At 40.5% G+C, this 21213-nt stretch overlaps 1 long non-coding RNA gene across 1 annotated transcript in view; it reads right to left on the bottom strand.

Moving 5' to 3' along the window:
• Positions 1–323: 323 nt before the first annotated feature.
• LOC136018929 (uncharacterized) overlaps positions 324–21213 on the bottom strand; it is an 80044-nt gene continuing 59154 nt past the window's right edge. Inside the window, exon 3 of the long non-coding RNA XR_010614661.1 lies at positions 324–1475. This is a non-coding gene — a long non-coding RNA (uncharacterized LOC136018929). The remainder of the gene's footprint in view (positions 1476–21213) is intronic.

Below are 21213 nucleotides of genomic sequence, written 5' to 3' on the forward strand. Positions count from 1 at the left end.
GAGAGTTCAGCTTGCTGTCACGCTCAAAAGATCCTAAAAGACCACAAAGCTTTGACCAAGTACCTTGCTCGCTGGATCACTAGTGCTGTTTTCTACAGAATACATTTCCCCAACCTGCAAAATGCTTTCTTACAAGGCGTTAGTAAGCTCTGTGTTCCCCGGGCCGCTCCTGACAATATGTGAGGAACATGAGGATCTTTGGTGACAAAAGTGATTTTGAGTGGATTAACCATAACTGAGTCATATGTATCAGGCCTTGCTAAGCTTGTAAACTTCTAAGCTTTCAAAAAGCTGATTTTTACTAATTTATAGAGGGTTTATTTTCTTCAAATGGAATTATACTTCATAATTTGAGAGAATTTTACATGAGCATGAAGCATTTTATTGAGAGAATCTTATGATGAAATGCTGTCTGGGTTCAGGTTGATGAAGACGGTTACCAGAGTTTCTGAGCTCCAGGTAAGCTGATGGTGACCTGCTCAGAAGACTCCACTTCCCAAGCCTCAAAGCTGCACCAGCGGAGGTTTATACTCAATACTGGGGAAAATTTCTCCACCGAAAGGGTTGTTATGCACATGTTAAGGCAGTGGTTGAGTCACCACCCCTGGTAGTACTTAAAAGAAGTGTCGATACAGCACTTAAGGACATGGTTTAGTGGTGGAACTGGCAGCACTGGGTTAACAGTTGGATTTGATGATCTTAAGGTCTTTTCCAGCCTAAACAATTCTGTGATTCTTGATTCTGTCTTTAACAGTAGATGTTTTGCTTTTGTCTAAAAAATAAATGGGTCTAAAGTTACAAATTTATTTGGTCTTTCATTTCTCGAGTCAGCATATTGTTACTTTGACCACTTCAGTGCACAGTCAGTAGCAATCCATACAGGCTCTGTTTAACTGCACTGTTATCCAAGTTAATCTCAGCAACAGCAACTGCAGTCTGAACTGCTCTCCCCCCCATCAGAACACGAGAAAAGAATGGGAAACATTCTTGTAAAAGAGTTTCCAGAGGCTCATCCTAAAAAGCTTGTTCTTTCTAAGACAGAACATCTCTGATACAGCCTCAGGATCCCCAAGAGCAAAAGCTGTGACTCTCACAGGGCTTGTTCATTTGGAAAGGTCTGTCAGAAAGGCCCACTGCTGCTACTGCTGCTGCTGCTGCTGCTGCTGCTGCAGGTACTCTGCCCCTGCACTGCTGCACACACGAGGGCTCACCCCCAACCACCTCTTCATTCTGTCTTTTAAGCAAACTCAGACAAGGCTGCAGACTGCTAACAGAGTGGAGGATGGTTCTCAGCACCACTGCAGTCATGGAGCTGTGGTTCAGCAGGCAAGATTAAACCTTATAACTCCTCCACCCATCCCTCTCCATCCTGTTAACATACAAACCAAAAGGCTTCCTGCAGCTCTGTGGAGCGTTTCCCCAGCCCACACAGAGGGACGTGAACTTTGGCACCCTCGTTGAATGGAGGAAATTTCCTAGGAAGAGAATGGGGGAGAGGCTGAGTGTGAGTGTGTGTGTGTGTGTTCTATTTCCATTTAACAGGTATTCAGCAATAAAATGCTCATTTTACCTTAAAGTACTGGTGCAATTAAGTTTGGACTAGCTGAAAAACAGGCCAAACTCAGAATGCTGCTGACAACATTGCTAGCCAACAGGTGAGATTTAGGCTTAACATATCTCAACAGGTAGCTTGAAAAGCTGGAGTAGAAATCTTAAGCACTGTAGCAGCTGCTAGGGCTGACTGCAGCTGGTTAATATTGAACACCAAGCAGTCAGGGCTGGAGGGAGGTGTCTCTGGGGAACATGAGGTTACAGCCACCAGTCTTGGGGAAATCCATCCTCAAAACATTCCCAAAAACCCTGTCGTTGGAAACAAAGGAAACATTTGCTACTAATTTCTGAGTCTATGGACAGATGAAAGGACTGTACAAGTGTGTTTCAACAATACTGAAAAGCTTTTCCATATAAAGTAGCCAATTTACTGTTATGGTTACACTTAAGTCAATTAAAATGTTTTATTTGCAAGGATTTGAATCTCTTACCTTCATTAACATTTAGCAGTAAATGGAAGAAAAAAGGTAAATAAAATATTATCTGGCTTTTTAAAGGTCATTCCAGCTTGATCGTTATAAAAACCTAGCTAGGAACACAGAATATGTCCCTTTGTGTGGATTTAGTACAACCAGCCAGCGCAGAGCAGTATCAGTAGAAGACAGCAAACAAGTCAGTGGCTGGAGAGTCTGTAAAGGCTGGTGTTTGATACATGCTTAATTAAAGCCGCCCTTTGTTCATCTGACTTGAGATAATTTTCTTTTTTCCTTAACCCTCCCACCATAAATCACCCTCATCACAGAGCATTTAACTGATGCACCTATTCTTAGCACCTGCTTTGAAACAACCCTAGGCTAGCAATCCAAACTGATGGAATTACATACCTAATACTTTGCATGCCTTTACTAAAGGAAGAGTCAGCCAGGTTCTGGAATCTGAGTCCTACCTAGGCTGGAGGGTGCTTAGGAAAGAGGGCAACCCCCCCCATTTTAATTAGGCAGTTGCTGCCATGCCTTACTTCAAGAGCTTTCATATTTCTGTTTATTAAAAGGAATAATGTGGTATTCAAAATTCATCGTCACCAACTTTTGTTTTAAAGGAAGATTATCATTATTTGTAAAAGAGATGCAAAATTAATGACAAAGGAAAACCCCATGGTTTTCATATATATAAACAAAATACACTAGAAAAATAAGAAATATTTGTGCTCCTGTGGGCAAGCATTTATTCAAACACTCAGTTTACATGAAGCTTGCTTCTTTCCCTTCCATTTAACTACATCCTGCCTCCCGATACGAAAAGGAAAATAGAAATTCCCCACAAACCACAGAATTACCATAGCAAAAGGCCACTCAGTAGAATCAACAAAGTGGTTTTCCATCATATCGTTGTCCTTGGTAAACAAATTAACTTCAATGCAAAACTACAAATCAAAGCCCACAGCAAATGAGGTCTTGTCTAACTAGCCAGCAGTGCAGCTAGCAAGTTCAAATGCTGCAAATACCTATCCTGAAAGTACACTGAAAACTAGCCCCCTGCCCCAAGGCCACAGAAGAGCAATATCTTAAGAACCTTAAAACTACAGCATTTGAGAAACTTCCATGAAGAGCTGACATCATCAAGCAAGAATCTGACAAGCAATCAAACATCCCAAATCCCATCACACAAAATAAAGGACGTGTTAACAAAACCCGCAGAGATCCAAGGAAGGTGCGGACTAACTGCATGGATGTGTACTTCAGTGTTAATGAATATTCAGCCAAGGACAAATTGCTCTACATTAGATTTTCATAACCACAACATTTTTAACAGGGTTTTCTTCACTTTCAAGAAAACTCGAGCTCCCAATGAGTGTTAAATGCTAAATGTCTTTTTTTTTTTTTTGGTAGTGGATACTTCAGATGGTTTTATTGGGCAGCCATATACTGCCTGTTATGTAAGACTACAGATGGAATGATATCATAATGAACACATTATAAGATTATTTTAATATTGTTTGTTTCTTCTTCTGGGTTACCTGTTCTACACACAGGTGTTACAACCTCTGTGTATTTTACAAGGGTGACGTGCAGGAGCTACGTGCCATTTCATATTCTTCTGAATTCAGCTTCCCTTGCTCTCTTCCACCAGGATATGTATGGAAGTTATTAAGCCTTTGAACTTCACATCTGTAGCATAATATAGATAACTGTCCATAGATAGATAATCTATGCTGATAGCAATGTATTTCAATGTCTTCTGTGTAAAATACAGTATCAAAACACATGCTAGAAGAATTTGGCAAGAGTTTTCACTGAACACTGATTATGCTTTCTTAATTATTAGCAAAAAATATTATTTCAGTAGCCAAATAGCATTTCATAAAGTGATGTCAAGCCTGGGAAACGGAATGCCTAGGAAAAAATAGTTTAAAATAAAATTCAGGGTATAAATCCAATATTTTCTTAATATAAAAGGTGTGGGTTTGGTAGTGTTCTGGGGTTTTTGTTTGTTGATTTATTTTTAGTACGGAGGCTTTCCTTTATATGGAGACTTTCAATTTTAATTTTGTCACAATTGGATTCTAGAAGAATTAAAAATATTCATGAAATTTGCAAACTAAAATATTGGGTTTTCTTTCAGAACTGCATGTGAACAAACCAAAAATAACTACTAGTAACGTGTCCATCAACCACTAACAACTCAGGGTCTAGAGCATCCTCATGAGGGTGAGGGTGATTAAATGCTTGCTCTTATCTTTACAGGAGTTGTGGTTGCATGAAGCCAAGAAGTGAAGGAGCAGGATTAACTGACATAGGAATACGAATATAACCTAACTGCAGTAATCAGATTTGAAGCCTTCCAATTAGAACTTTTCCTCTGTTTAACATACTGGACAGCACATACTGCACTAACAAAATATATAAATATACATTGTGACATACATTAATACACAGAAAATATACAGCATAATATAACAAAGTGTTACCACTTTATTCTAAGGAAGTCCCTCAGTGCCTAAAGCTGAACGGTCTCTGAGCTACCTGGGGATTGCAGAGCAATGCCTGAGCTGGCTCAGGCAGGATGCAGAGTTGGAAGATTGCTTTAACGAAGCGTGAACCGACCTGAGCGTTTCAGTGACGTTGAAGGTCAGTTTTTAGAAATAACTAGTAACAGATTTAGAAGTAACACAAAAATAAAATAGGTTATTAGTTATCATGACAGATATTTCATCTAGCTCTATGGTGACTGCCATCATCACAGCACCCACTGAAAGGAAACGTGACTCTGAGGACAAATGGGGCAAGAAAGCTCTTGACTAGTTCCAAAAAGCCATTCTAAAACTGCATTTTACAAGCAGCTGGCTAGAAAATGTTTATCCTAGAGTACTGCAAGAACTGCTTTGGACAAGGTTGACCACTACCTTGAGCCCCTTTACTGGCAGGGTGGGGAGCATAAATAAAATATTTTTTCCTTTCTACTCCTACTTATGGAATGTAAATCATATAGGAAATGTAGAGGTGAGGCTTTAATGGCTGATTTAGGAATAGCTGGTAATTAACTTCCATTCTATTCCGAATGTAGTTTTCTGAATGACCTGGTAACCTAGCAACAGTCAATTTGCAAACAATGCAAAGGTGTGACAATCAAGCCATCCTTTTTGATACAGAAATGACATTTTCAGGCTACTCATTATTTCTTATTCTATGCATAAATTTATTTCTGTCTAACACTGGAAAAGCCCGGACCAAAAAAGAAAATGCAGTTAATATTACATAAAGGGAATAGTCGGGAACAGCATAAGACCACATCTTCACGTGGCCTGATGCTCAGTATTGACCAACAGACTCTTGCACATGCCCTAGACACAGGCATGAGGATCCTTGTTCCCTAACTCTAACTGTAACCCTAACCCTGTTCCTGCTACGTGGCTTACACTCACAGAGGAGAAACACTTGGAACTATATTGCTCCTTCTCCAACCCACATAACCATGACACAGCACTGACAAGTTTCTAATTCAAGTCATACACACTCACAGAGACTTGAGGGACAAGTGTGTACAAGAACATTTTTTAGTGTGGCTGTTAAGTGCTCTACTCTACTATACCTGCCCAAGTCCTTCGCCTGCCTCAGCATCCAGCCTACACACCGTCCCCTTGGCCTGTGGTACATCTGCAAACACATTTCCTACTGAGTGTGGGAAGGTTTGCACAGCCCTTAGGAAGTGTTTTCTACTCTTTAATTTGAAGAGCTCTTTCTCAAGAGCTTTGCTATTAAAGGAACCAATTCCCAGCTTTCATGTGCTATGTCTTTAACGAGATGGGCCTAATCAAGTCTTCAAACATAAGAAAGATCAAAGCCTATATCTGTAATAAACCAAACGATATGTTTCTGGCATGTATTGACAAGGTTATACTGCTTTGGCTGTTCAGTTCCATTATTACTAACATTTATCATACAAAAACCTGGATGGCATACTAGAAGTTCCCTAACTTTCTAGCAAAATACTGTCAAACAGTAATAACACTTGACTTGACCTCAGTTTTACCTTCTGCATCCCTGCAGTGATATGCAAGCTCAAACAACGCAGCAGCACTTAGGAAAATATTAAGCCTGTCATTAGCACACAGTAGATTTGAAGAACAATAATTTTAGGGTAGAAACTTTAACTACTTATTGACACTAACAAAACATAGAAGGGTTACATAGCTCCCCTGACGAACACTTTAAAGTGCCTTCTGAGCACCAGTTAAGGCTGCCTCCCTCCCCAGGGTACAGCACAGTTACTGGGGCCATTTCCTAGATAGGCCTGTCCAGGATTTGAACTTAATTGAGCAGAATATTAGCTCAGAGATCTGATTCTGCCCTGCTCTACCTAATCAACAATGTTGCTTCCCAATTAAAGGAGCCTGTACAATCTCTTGCATTGCCTGACACACAGTCTCCGTTTTATTCTTTCCTTTTCCTCTTGTAATTGCCCTGTCTGTGCTTGTGCATCACCCCTGTGGACTTGCAGCACATGGAGCAGAAGCATCAACCACCCATTTGTTTAACTTAAATAATGGCTATCACAGTGCAGATAAAAACATCCTTAAACTGATGATTAAGAGATTCCATTGTATCTGCTGTAAACAAGACTGTCCCTTTAAAGGTAGCGAGGAAGTAAGTCACAAAAATAATACATACATACATAAAAAAAATGACATTATCACACCCATTTGCAAAATCAGAGTCTCAATTTGGCACAGTTGCATTTTATTTTTCAGGTCATCTGAGGAGACCCAGGTTATTTCCAGAAGTCACCATTTTTCCCCCTAACACAATACAAATCAAGACCTACTACATTTGTGTGACTGATGACATGAACAGGACAACCTTCATGAATGTAGGCCTGCCTTCGAAAACATGAAGAAGAAAGCTATGTACACCCACAACATTCTCACATGACAAGAAGGCATCATGTTGAAAGCCATGCAGAGCTGAAAAGTGACTCTGCTGATTCCTCTAGATGACCACAGCAGTTGGATTTCAGCTATTATTCAGCAATGGTTCCCACCTTTGTACCTCACACTGGAAAGAGACTCTAAAGCCAGAAGTCCTGTTGACTCAGAACTGCGAATTACATTATAGCACAGATCAAATACTTGATTTGTGATCTGTATTTTGTGTACCATAGAACATATATATATATATCAAAAACCCACGACAATGTCAGACATATAAGAAAATGCAATTTAGAAAATGCACTCAAGAGAAAAACTAATAGCAAATGATTCCACAGGTCCATTTAAGACTCTTTTGAGCCTTTGCTGAAGGAAACAAATGCTTCAACATGAGATTTACAAGTATCTTTGCATTTCAATTGTGTTCCCCTGCTCTAGTTGTTCTAATGACAGCAGTCTCCTACACTGTTTCTGAATGGTATTCCTTTCCTTAGATAAAATAAAAAGGTTAGCACTTCATCCATATACTGTACAACTGCATAACTGTTTGTTAGGTCCTGCCTTAGAGCCAAGTCAACCTTTTGCTATGATCTCTCTTCAGAGTACTAGAACTTTTGACACTTCTGACTTTCTGCAGTCTCTTTTAACAGTGTATTCTACCTTTTCCAGCAAACTAGCTGTCCACAGGTTGTAAGAACCTTTGCTCCTCTAATGTCATGTATCTGCCCTGCTAATTATCTGTCAAAATCCACGCAGACCGGACAGAAACCAAACTGTCAAAGGGAGCTGATCTAATCTCTTATTTCAAATTTCTTACTGTGCGTTGTACGTCAAGACATGTCTTATTCTGGGACATCACAAAACGTTGGCACATAGGAACAATCCAACACATTGGCTTAGAAAGACCCCGAAAGCTTTTTATGCTGGACAGCCACCTATTTATCCAGTGAGTGAGAGCAGCTCAACAGGAATTTACTGGAACAGATACACATGCTGTTTACAGAGATGTCCAGTATGTCTGTATCAGTGATTATTCCATTATTTGCCTATTTGCTTTTTCTTTCACACTGCAGTTCCTTCTCAATCCTTAGTGAGAATTTGTCCAGAAAACGCTCAGCCGTTTCTTTTTACTTTTTTACTGACAGCGCAGAAAGATGACAGCCAGAAAGAGAGTCCAGCAACCCTCAGTCTAGCTTAGGCAGTCCCATTTCAAGTGAGCTTGCAGTGTAAAAGCAAGCAGAGAGGACTGGGAAGGAAAAATGGAATAGTAAAGTTAAGCATGTATTTTACCATGGATGGACTAAATGCAATTTACAACCTTTTTTTTGTCACTGGTTTAGTAATAGGCGACAAGAGAATCCTGCCAGGACTCCAGGAAAAGAGGGAACAGAGCAAACCTGCGTTACAAGAGCGCTTCAGCTCTTTGGTAATGAGAGAGCAACATGCACTTCAGAACACAAAGCAAGCTCCCAGCCCCACCTGGATCTCAACATGGTCCTAAATTCTGTTTTGGCCTAAGACAGGAACATAAATGAATACATTTCTTTAGATATATGATTATAAATATTTACAAATAAATATAGATAGATGAATACAAGCTAAAAAAAAATGCAACCTAAAATAAAAATACTGCAATTAGGAGACAATGGATTATAATTTTTTCTTTAAGGAATCACCTTGTGCTATGCTATGCTATTTAAATAAAAGTAGCAAGCAACTTAATGGAGAACCACAATGGTCCTGGGAAGCTCAGACCACGAGGAACAGTGACACAGGAAGTATGAAATTCAGATGCTCAGAAGGACAGAGGTCTCTGTGTCTGGTTTGCAGCTCTGGAATTCTTTAGTGAAGAAGCCAAGAGTGAGGGGTTGAGTTTGTTGTTTGGTGTTTTCTTACGGTGATAAAAAACGCAATTGTACAACTTAATGGGACTTTCCAAACTGACTGTGTATCTGGCAACTTCTGAAGTCTTCCTTACTGTATGGCCAGATTGAGTTCACATTACCCACCCCTGCCCAGGATTGCTCATGTCTCCCCATCACAGGGGATGAGGTCTTCCTGAAAAAGCTGCCTAACAGGCTGAGAGGGGCGTGAGGCAGCTGAACTACAAATACCATGGGCACCATGACGATGCTTCTGGTTTCTTGCCTCCCTCTACCTAAAGGTCAAGGAAAGCAACTTCAGTATGACATCCAAATATATACTATAAACTATTTTAAACATTCCTCCTTGTGACAAAACCCCCACCTGCTTTCCACTCTAAATGCAAACTCACCTTTTGCTTGAGTCCAGTAAAAGAAGAGTATACAAGTAAAACAAGATAGTCGTTAGTTTTGAACACAGACCTCTTGCTGTGCAACGCCTTACTTAGAGCCTGGCTTAGAGCCTTACTGTGGAGCAGATGAGCCTCTTCTCTCCCTAAAGCAGGTAATTTGCAGGATTTGACACATTTCTGCAGAGCTAAAATAGCTATTCATTCATTCTCCTGCATAATTTTGCTGTTTAATCTCACATCCTGAGAAGGCCTGAGATAGGCATTTGGCACTTCAAAACATTTTCCTTTTTAAGAAGAAACAGCAGCAAATTAAATGTTATTTCAAACAAATAAAGATCCTAATTTTCTCTGGCTTCAGATTATAAACAGTTACCTGGACTCAAGATTCACTTTAAGAGTGATGATGAGAATTTATTATAGCTCTATAACTTGCTCTTCTTGCTAGAAGAGTTTATACAAACAATTTCAAAGCTTGGCTGGAGAACCAGCCAGCATATCATTCTGGTCAATTATTTGCCATGCTAGAAATGCATCAGGATAATGACACAGTGAGGGATTGTAAGGCAATATTGTTTCCCCAGAAGCCTTTGTCTAACAAGGTAATTTATGACCTGTTCTGGAATCCAGCCTTTACAAAACCATAAATTCACACTTGTACTCAACTTCAAAGGGACCATTATCAGTAAAGGTGGCAGAAGGCATCAGACTGCTGCAAGCTAGATAAACAGATAAGTGAGACTTTCATGGTTTTCTCCTCTAGGTCTGCTAACAGGACAAAAGCACCTAAAGGTACAGCTGCTCCCTGGCATTTGGCCCCGTTATTTGCAAAGTTCACCACTGAATGTGCTACTTCCCTTTTACAAGGTGAGGAAAGCCTTACTCACTCAAGTGCAAAAACTCACAGGCCAGCAGAGCTTTGAAAGCTCTCAACAGCCCATTAACGCTTACCTAGAAGCCCAGGCTTCCCTATGAACACAGTGACATGTAAAGCAGAAACCAAGAAGAAACAACAGAAGTCACTGTTTTGCAGCCTGAAGAAAAAGAAAATGAAGCCCTGCAGAGCAGCCAGCTTTACCTGACCTGTGTGTCCATAACTGCAGAACTTCTTGGAGCTACTGCAGTGTTGTTCTCCCTGTTGCACCAGCTAAGTTGCATATGTGTGTGCATTGGTGCCCTGTTGGCTGAACCCCATCCTTGAAGGTGGGGAAACAAAAGTCTTGGGGTGGGAATGCTGCATGCAAAGAACCCACCAGATTTATACTCGCTGCCTGTCAAACAAAAGCCTACCAATTTTAAGACAGCCATTCTTGTCACACTGGAAATTCACAGCCCTATACATGTGGAAGCAATACTCAATCCCATTTTACTGGGGCAACAAAAAGGTGGAAGGGAAAGCAGGCAGCTGTCCCCAGTGATCTGAATCCACCAATATGCCTGATTAGCCACCCAGACATTGTGGGCTAGCTCAGTAGCTGCTGGCAGAGAGCAGTGCCTTAGAAGTACCCCCTTGCTGGCAGTTACAACTCTCAACTCTGTGTCTTCTGAAGAGATTCATTAGTTAATGTTTGCACAGTGTTCTGAAGATCTAAAGGGCTGAGTGTGATTAGCGGTGCTGACCAGCATGACTTCCAATCACTGTATTGGAAGTGAACATGGCATTGCTATGAAGAGGTGTGAGGGTACAAACTGAATGCCTTTATCTTGTCCAGTTATCCAGCAGTGATGGTGCTCTCCAGGAGAGGAAAAAGGAATCAGCGCAGTAGTTGGACAGTGCAGGCTGCATAGGAGATGAAGTACAGTGGAAGGGGAGGGATTCAACTGAATAATGCCAACCCACACAATATAAGCTACTCTAACCCAGGCAGATAACAGCAGATACTCTCCTGCTGAGGGCCATTAATCTACTAATCATGTTTTTCATTCCAGATTCATGCAGAACTATCTTCTGATTGAAATTCAGACCTCTACGGGATGACGCTGGGGGAGATGTGCTTGCTTCAGTTCTCTGCACTGAGAGAAACTGAAGCCACTAGATTTGTATCCCTCGCAGACAAAAATGCCTGGCAAAAATATTATATGTCATAAGATTATTAATGAAAGCTGACTGGAAGGCTGGATGACAGGCTCAGTACAAGCAGCATTTTCTAAGCCCTGCAGTCTGGAAACCAGCCATTAACCCTATTACTGTCCATGCTATAACTTCGTATTTTTAGTTGAAGTTATTAAGACCTCAGTGGCAAAATAAGCTGGTGTCCTCCAGACAATTCTTTGGCCTGATTAGTCAAGGGGCTTGCACTGTCTTATTTCATGGACAAACTTTTTTCCTGGCACCAGAAGCACAGTAGAGACAAGGGTCCAAGTAACTTTGAAGCCAATGAAAGTTTTGCTAAGAACTTGACGTGTATATTTAGATCTTTTGCTGATTCTCTTTATTTCTGCAGCCACTTCAAACATGCTGAAGTACTACCACTTTTGCTTCAAATTCTAGTAAGGGTTGTCTGTGTTTAAGAGATAGTACACCCTACCCTACCAGAAAAGATACTGGATTTCATGGAGATACACCTTGCCAGCTCTTGGGAACTCCTGCTTGCCACAGTAACAAGGTTATCCAAGATAAGATGCTGACTTTAAGGGGTCAAAGTTCACTGCACAAGCACAATGCTTAATGTTTGGTATTGTTCTTGAACAGAAAGATTATCTGAAAGATGTGCACATGCTGCAGGTTGGCAGGACCTGGTATTTTAGCCACAGCTCACCACCAGCAAGCTGTGCCTGCAACTGCTTGCTTTCAGAACTCACTCACAGGTTCCCTCCATGACTTCTACCTATCCTTAAAATGCACACCTTTCAGGAAGAAATTGCTGCTGTTTCCAGCAGGATCCAAGAAGTCCTAATACTTGTTCAATAGCCAGTCTAAGCAACACGTAGTGCCTTGGTCCCTTAATCTTCGAATAATAGCAAGCATCGCTGACTGATTAATCTAGGAACTGCTTTTTATTTAACCCCACACAGCAGAATGATCTTTGCGACTGCTGAGTGACAGCCTACCTTGTTACGTACTATGACTTCAGCAATGCAGAACACAGACTGTAGTGTCAGAGAAATTAGTCTATCAGATAACTATTTCTAGCACAAAAGGAATCAGACATACAGATCAGACATACAGATGTATGAAATACACACTTGCACACCAGCACAGGTCTTAGTGAATGCCCTCAACTCAGTTCTGTCCTGTCAGCTTTACCTTTTATATTTTACATCCTCCTGAAAATGCTTATTGCTATTTCCATTTACATTTTTAACATTGATACCAGTACTAAATATTAAAGCTGGTCAAAACAATAGAATTGCCTCCTCTAATATTTATCATTACTTTGTTAAATTCTTGCAGAATGAGTTTTGGCCCAGCTGGTACTGCAGCTTGGACTTCTTTAAAATCTATTTTAGCCCTTAATTTAAATATGTAATTTGTCTCAGCTTAATACTAAACTATGGAACAGACATTTCTGTATCCTACTGACTCACTCACAAACACTATGTCCAGTGCAGAAGAGGACAAAAGCCTTCATTATCAGCCATCAAATGCTAAACCAAATATTGTCAGTGTTTTAACACTCAAGTCTTCAGAGCAAAGGAAGCAGCAATATTAACACTAATAAAATGAATGAGCCCTGAAAATTGAGAAGGGACATAAAAATCACACATTCCGTCAATTTATTGCTTGTCATTTGACAGTGGTCCAAGCTTACAATAGAAATGTAACTGATTTTTACTGGGCTTGCACTTCAAAATGAAACTCTTGGTGCAGGATACTAATTGCCAGTGGTGGAGCTGAGCAAAGGTGCACTCATACGCAGACAGGAGAAAGCTTGCTCTCAGCCTAACACCACTGAATGCTTTCTAGAAGGTTTTACACACACGCTCCTTGCATATCAAGTCTCCCAGCACGGGAGGAGAGGAATCCCTTTTCATCTCTAAGGTGCTTTGGTGTAAAAGCTTGTATTTGTATGTAGGTTCTATTTTAAAGATATGAGAACTTTCTATTTATGCAAATAAACTAAAGATATTTCATACCAGCAAATGCAAGATACTTCCCTTTGCAAACACACATCTCCGAGCTGACACACACATAGAACACTGATAAGCAAACCAGGCACTCCAAATACACTGCCACAATATTTTTTGGGAACCTCCCCAAAAAAAACCCAACACCCTCCCCCTCCCCATTAGTAGACATCAGTCCTTCCTACCTAGTATTTAGATACTAGTGACATACCATTCCTATATTTCACTGAGGTAAATCTTTCCTACCAGCCAAAATTTTGCTTGAGTAAAGCTTAAATGAGTAAAACCCTAAGAGAAACAACACACAGTAAAGGCTTATATGTAATGTATTAGTCATTAACTGACAGCTTGTAGGAACTCAAAATTGCCAGGACAGGCTGGACTCTACTTGTCCACACCACAGGCCAACCTCAGCTGCTTTAAAGCAATTAGCAAGAACCCTCACAACCGAGAGATGAGGGATCACCTCTCCATCTCCTGTCACACCCGCACTGCCGCTAGAAGGCGCTCTGGCCAGCCCGGCTCTGGGGCTAACACGCAGCCAGATGGCTCTGCGCACGGGATCCAGCAGCAGCAGGACATCTCCAGGGACGCACACAGTTCACTTCCTCATGCTGCAGCTCACCAATCCTTGTTCTTAGAAACTCCCCAGGAACGCTCATCCCCATGAAGAGAAAGACTCCAAACAAGCCAGCTCAGCCTCTCATCCTCGTACCATGCTGCATTTCGACAGAAATTCCATAGACTGCAGCTTAGTCTACTCAGCGAGATCAAAGGCCCCGGAATATCAATGGTTTCACACAAAATTTATTTCATTAACTAGTGAAACATTTTGCTTTTAGTAGTATATGTGGTATGATCCTTTTCTAAGAGATGAAAGCTGTAAACAAGCCAACAAATCCCAGGAAAGTTCAATGACAACCGAATTTGTGTGTCATATTACGAGCTGTGCAGTCTTTGCTTTCCTTACAGAGTCATTAGTTAACCTGATGCTTTCTTTTGCAGGTCAGTATACAGTTGGTTTTTTCAAACTGATACAGGCTCTCACCTGTAGGTAAACTACACAAACCAAAATGCATCTAATACTATGCAGCAGTTTCCACACTGCTTTGCATCAAAAAGATTACTGTTAAAAATGATTCTATGACAGGGACCACCAGAGAAGGGAAAGGGGGAAAGTCTGTCAAATGCTTTCAAGTGCTGGACCTCTGAGAACATAAAGTAAAAACCAAAAAGCCTTATGAACTCCCAGAATGCAAGTTCTAGATGCAAACAGCCAGCATTCAAACACATTAGCAAGGAGAAAACCCTGAGCAGCACTGTTCTCCTCAAACGAGACGGGAAGTTAGGTCTGTTTTTCATGGTTCAGCCTTCCCCTGGGAGCAGCCGTGATCTCGTCACCACCACTAGACAGAATACCAGCAGCCACAGAACTCCCATTAACAGGCCAATGCATCCCTGCTTCCCACATCTTGTCTGTTAGCTTACCGAGCACAGGGGTTTGTACTCAAAGTGCCTGAGTGCCAGAAATCATGAGCTAAAACAGTTCTGCCTCTTCAAAGGGGAAGGAAGAAGACTGGGGGTGCTGAGGGCGGTGCGCAAGAGGAGGAGAGATGCTTAAAGTGATTTACGACCCCCCTTTGAGAACAAGCCAGACGTGGGCAAAGTTGTGTTGCACCTGGACCATTATGAAGCAACAAGGATGATCTCTCAAGGAGCAGAAGACATTCAAATGTACAAGTCAAAGAGCAGGACGATTCAATCTTCTCTAGGATCAGCCCGGCTTAAAGCAAAGAAAAATTCTGGGAAAAATATACATCTCCTTTCTCTTTCAGAGAGTAAAAGGGAAAGGAGATTAGAAAACAAGAGGTCTTGTGTATTCAAAGTGCTAATTCAGAACTTCTCTCTCTAAGGCACACATGAAACATTTTAATTGTCTGACTTTGCATTCAAAAACCTTGTTTGCAACTCTTAATTGCAGGCAGCTTTGAACAAATAATTGAAATGCATGACTTGTGGGGCCTGCTTAAACAATTACAATGTGCTTTGCCAATAGGTGCTTTGTCCCACTCTCCTCCCCCCACCTTTTTCATAATGAAAATGAGCTAGCATGATATTTGGAGCAAAGTTAAAACCTTGCTAATTTGCAGCACTGAAATCTAGGACTGTGACAGTGGCCGCACCTGTACAACTGCTTGTATCAGCAAAAAAATGCACTAATAGTTCAACTGAATGCAAAGAAGACCTTTTCATTTTCTGCTGAGAGCAACCCACTGGGAGATTCTTTTCTAAATACAAATCCTTCATATGTCTGTTAGTTTTGCATTTCCTAAGATTTATGGAGCTATTTTCCTGAAAATTCCCTTTGTATGATTTAAGCAGAGCCTCTTATAAATACATACCATCTTTCCAAGACAGTTTGAAAATAACTTGAATTTCAAAAGGCTACCCTTTTCAGAAGACACGAATTATCTTGGCACAGTGTAGTCAAAACTGTTCTAGGCAACTTACTGCGCTCCTAAAGCTGTACTTACCTGTAAAACCAAGTATATTATTAACAATGAATTCACATTTACCCTTATCCAGAAACACAGATATCATCTCATGCTTATCCCTGAAGTTCAAAGTCCCTTGTGAGAAAAGTAAAATTAGTTCAGGTCAGATTGTTCAAAGTCATAACCTAAAATGGTCTCCTTTTATACTGCTCTGAGTTTACTCTATTGGAAAGTATCTTACCTATTTATACCTTGATGCAGTATTTGATTCTCACTTTGATGTCTGTATACTTGATATTTAACCCAGGTCTGGGAACGATTAAAACACCGTCTTTCCTCAGACACTTGCTGGTGCTGGGTGCAGACAAGATAGAGGCTCTAAACTGGTTCTTCAAATATTATTTCCACTGAAGCCTATTGAATTGTTAATGTGCTGACAAGCAGTGCTAAGTAATGCAATCAGAAGCTGGGATTACTACAGCTGCCAGAACCAGGAGTTTCAAGGAGGGAGGAGAGCAACTAATGAGGTGCTCACTCCCTTTTAACCCAGTTTCCCCCCTACATTAGACTTTCAGCTGGACACAGGCAGCTTGAACATCAGATAATCACAGTCACTCAGCCTCTGCCTCCAGCACAGGTCCTGCAATCAGATCTGCAAACTCAAGGATTTAAGTGATCTGATTTAATGAAAAAATAAAACTGTAACTGCAAATCAAATTTAACCAAAATCTAATCAAACTAGCCTACTAGGACCTGTTCTAGCTGAACTTCAGAAGCTGGAAGAGCTGCAAGAATGCTAAACAATGCAAAAGCATGGAGCACCCAGCCATCTGCTGCTGTAAGCTACAGACATTCTGTTCCTATCACTCCCAGCTAACACGCTAAGAAAACATCAAAGAAGCTTTTTGTAGGCCCAGTTTTGTATTTCTTGCTTTAGAATCCACTGTGCAATCAGATGACTCTTGTTCAGGATTCAGAACCCTGCAGGATTAGACCATCACAAGTAAACTTATTGAGACTTCAGGAATGTGAGCAAAGTAGTTTGGGTTTCACCTTCAGTGCCACAATGCCAGTCTAAATAAATACTTTGAGTATCTTGGTGTGAGGAGCCCACCCTACCTATAGCAACCTCAGGTATAACTTCCTTCAGACAAAAATATTCGCACATATGCATTGGCAAAATTTAAGCCTAAGTTTATAAATCACCACACAAGTTTATGAGGCCACATAACAGTTTTGTGATAATTATAATAAATGCAGGCTCTGGCAGGAGTTTAATAACTCATACTGAAAATGCTTCCCATGTTCACTACCCATTTCATTGGCTACTCCCATCAATAACCCCACCAACATAAAAACAAGGTCAACCAAGCAACCGAAAGACTGAAAAAAGTTGTTGAGAAGATCAAATTAGTACAAGCACACTGGGGCCTGATAATTCAGTTTCAGAGTGCAGACAATAACAAAAGCAGAAAATGGCACAACGGGAACCCATTATTCTCATCAAGCCGGTAATGGAACACAACCAATCCACAGTTACTCTGTGATCTTCCTAGCATGTCATGCAATATGGGCCTGTCAATGTGGCATTTCATTCATAGTTTAATTAGCCAATGCGGTTTAATCAGGGGCACATGGCAAAGTAGAACACATCCCCCCTTCCAGCAAGCAGTGTAATGGCATCATTTCCATAGCAAACTCATCCTCCACCAGAATGGGATCTGTATACTGGAGCTCTCTCTGAACACACAGCCAGTCCTCAGAGCCAGCTGTATGAACATGCAACCCTGCAGCAAGTCATGAGACACTTCTTCATTACATTGTGCCAACAATGGCTAGGCAAAGGACTGTCACTGTTAAAACTGGAACTAAGAATTTAAACTATCTTCCAAGCGAAATTTTGCATGCCACACAAAATAAATTTTATAGGCATCTTTACATTAAAGGAAGATGATGTTTCAAATAGAAAGTCTCAGGAAGCAAAGTGGGGTGAGTTCAGCCTGAGAATTTTATTCAACAGAACCAAAAAAATAAAAACTAATTAAAAAACTAAATCAATTAAAAAAATCAATAATATCTCTCCAAACCACAAGAAAAAAATAGTATCTTCATATTTGATTTGGCTTTGGGCATTTCGTGGGATACGTTTCTGCCAAAGTTTATAAAACAATTTTATGTATGCAGCTGAGTATCTTGTGTAACAGAACAGAAAAGAGAAGCAGGATGACCAGTGCGAGCCCAGAGCAAGCAATGCTCAGCTGACTGGCCTAAGTGCCAGCTTTCTGCCCCATTCACATATGCTAAGATCCCTTCAAAATGGTGTGAACTGACAGTGCTCTTTTAAATTTCTCAAAAAATAGGTTTGGAATGAAAATGCCAACAGTTAGTAGAGCTCAGGTGCCTGAAGCAACAGAATTACTGCTGAGGTGTTTAAATGGCATGTGATTTTCTGTTTTATTTTCATAGAGAAGTATGATTTTTGAAGTAATGCTGTAATTGATGTGCAAATTCTGACACATTTTGTACCACAAGTGGCTAGCCTGGTGGTATATCTGCAGATCAATAAGAGTACATCTCAGGTACCTGACTAGTGGGTGTTTGTAAGGAGAAGGAAAAGGTTTGCAGTCATGCCCAGCAGCAAAATGATTCCCAGAGGCTTTTGATCTCTACATTCCTGAACTTTTTTATGGATCAAACTCAGAGAGTACTGGCAATTCCCTGGTGTGAAAGGTTTGAGTGTGTAAAAGCAGAAGTCAGAAATAATATGGCTTCACTGATTTTAAAACATTCACAGATAACCTAATATTTTCCATATTCCGGTGGGACATGAATTTCAGTTTCATTTAATATGCAGCCCTAAGGGTACCCAGAAAGTGGGTTTAGTGCCACTAAAATTTTATGGATATGGAAGGGCCCTCACCTGAACCTGATTTTTCAAAGAACTGGCTACTCCGAACAAAAGGAATAGATACCTAAAGCCCCCTTGGACTCATTAGGGAACAAAGTACTGGAAAACATATCATGAGCAAGAGCAGTACAATACACAGTCTCTTGACATGTAATGCAAATGGCAAACACCTCCCACTTCTATAGAATCTTTCTGGAATACTGGAAGCCCAAAGAATGCTTGAGACTTTGTATTGCAGAGTTTCTGCTTTCTTCCCCTGAAAGGCCAGAGAGAATGGAGAACCTTTAAAAAAAAAATCTTAATACCAAATACTGTATTTTAGGTGTTTTTTTTTGGTTTTTTTTTTTTTTTTTATTGTTATTATTTTTTTGTCTACAAAGGAAAGGAGGTAAAAATCTACAGGACTGCAATGGGCTTCAGATGCAGAATGCTCTGCAATTCTCTCTGCTAACATTTTTTAAACCCAGAAATTTACTGTTAAATCTTGGCATGCCTCTGTTAGAAGCAGATATGAACATATAAACATAAACAATGCAAAGCAGTTATAAAATCAGACCATAACTACAGTGACCGGTTTTTGGTATGGAATACTTCTGTGAAAATCAAAGTTAATAAAAATATGTTTAAATATTTTCATGTCAGCAATATATTTTAGGAAACAGAAGCCTATGTTATTAAAATGAGAGACTACCTATCAAAACATCTCATCAGAATAAAGACTTATGTTTTTATATAATCATTGACTGCAATTTCATATCAGTCAGAAGAGGGACAAAAAGGAGGGCATCAGATGGTGAAGAAGGTTTAAATGTGGGTCTCTGATTTTCTGGGAACTGCTGGCATGTGGCTGGCTGTCATGAGAGGCACTATGACTGGGTGCTGTAGTCATTGCTATGGCACAAGTGGAATAAAAGGAGTCCACCTGCTTCTGACTTCAGCAATGCAGTGTTTATTCACTTCTGACAGATAACAAACACAAGCACAACCAAATTACTCCACCTTAATTTACCACTATACATCTGAAACAGGACAGGCAGGGACTGAGTTGAGCTGAAGGACAACTGGACGAACTTAAATGTAAAAAGTCACAATTTATTTGTCCCTGACTATAGCTCTATCCTACCTAAAAGCAGAACAGTAAATTCTCTTACTTTCCACTCAATAAAGTGCTTTGTAGAAGGGTTTTATAACATCACCTTCCAAGCCAGTTTATCTCTGTTGCTCCTTTCTCTTCAGCCCTTCCAGCACAATCTTTCCATATAAATTTATTAGGAAACAATTCATAGTATTACCATCAATAATTCTTTCTGTACCACCATGAAAACGCACAAAGGTTTACAAAACCGGTAAGGCAAGTTCCTTCCCCAAGGGCCTGTGTTAGTTCTTAAAGTCTTACTACACTAATACACTTAAATGCAGATTTTTAAAGAGAATTATTAAGAAAGATTGAAGTGAAACAAAAAGAAACAAACTACCAAGAAACACCTACTTACAAATCCTACATAAGAATAAAAGACCAGGTTGTTCTGACAATAGGGTCCAAAAATCCATAGTTTCAAGGAATATCTAAAGCATATTACCTTTAGTTCAGTTAGAATTTACTGATATCAAAGTTCACACCATCTGGAGCAAAACATACAGTACAATACAACCAAAACAAAGAGTTTAAAATCATCCACACAGAGAACTGGCTTTCTGTCATCTCAGTACAGACAAGAAAACGATTTCTCAAATTCACTGTATGAATAAGCCCCTCTTCCACCCTCCACCCTCCTGCAATTCTTTAGCTCCTTGTGTGCAGCAGGACTCTGGGCCAGCACATTAAAAACAGCAGGCTGGCACATCCTTCATGCCGGCTCCCTGTTCTTTTCAGTTTACTATTTCATTTTAAAACAAAGTCATGACAGTTGATGTGACAGCCTTGAAAAAATGAGCCAAGAGCAAAAGACAGTAAGATCTGCCAGCATCTGGCAAAGCCAAACCCATGGCTCCGAGAGGAGTGGCCAATACAGAGTGTTTCTAAAGGTGCTATCTATCAATGCCAACTTCGGTAAGCATTTTGTTGACCATGAACACACGGCAGACAAAGAGGTAGAGTCACATCAGAGAAAATTCCACAGGAGAGCTAGAGCAAATGCATCATGCTGTGAACATTGAGCTGACCCACTTGACTGGCACGAGCGGAGTTCATCTTGTGGGAGGAAGTCTTGCGACAGGATAGAGAGAGAATGGAACTGGGGCAAAAGGAGCTAAGGAGGTGGTGAGATGGGACAGGAATAGGTCAGAGAGGTCAGGAAGGAGGCAAGAATTCACAGGATGCAGGCAAAAGAAACTACTGGAGTTCCCACCATTTCACAGCCCTTGCATGGAATCAAAGAGCCCTCAAACATCACCACTCCTCTGCTTTACACTGCAACAGTGCCTCTCACTCACCTGCCACAGAGAGACAATTTACTACTGCCATCAGCTACAGCGTTCACATAGTTAGTAGCCC

The sequence above is a fragment of the Lathamus discolor genome, chromosome 8, assembly GCF_037157495.1.
Source record: "Lathamus discolor isolate bLatDis1 chromosome 8, bLatDis1.hap1, whole genome shotgun sequence".
Lineage (NCBI taxonomy): Eukaryota > Metazoa > Chordata > Aves > Psittaciformes > Psittacidae > Lathamus > Lathamus discolor.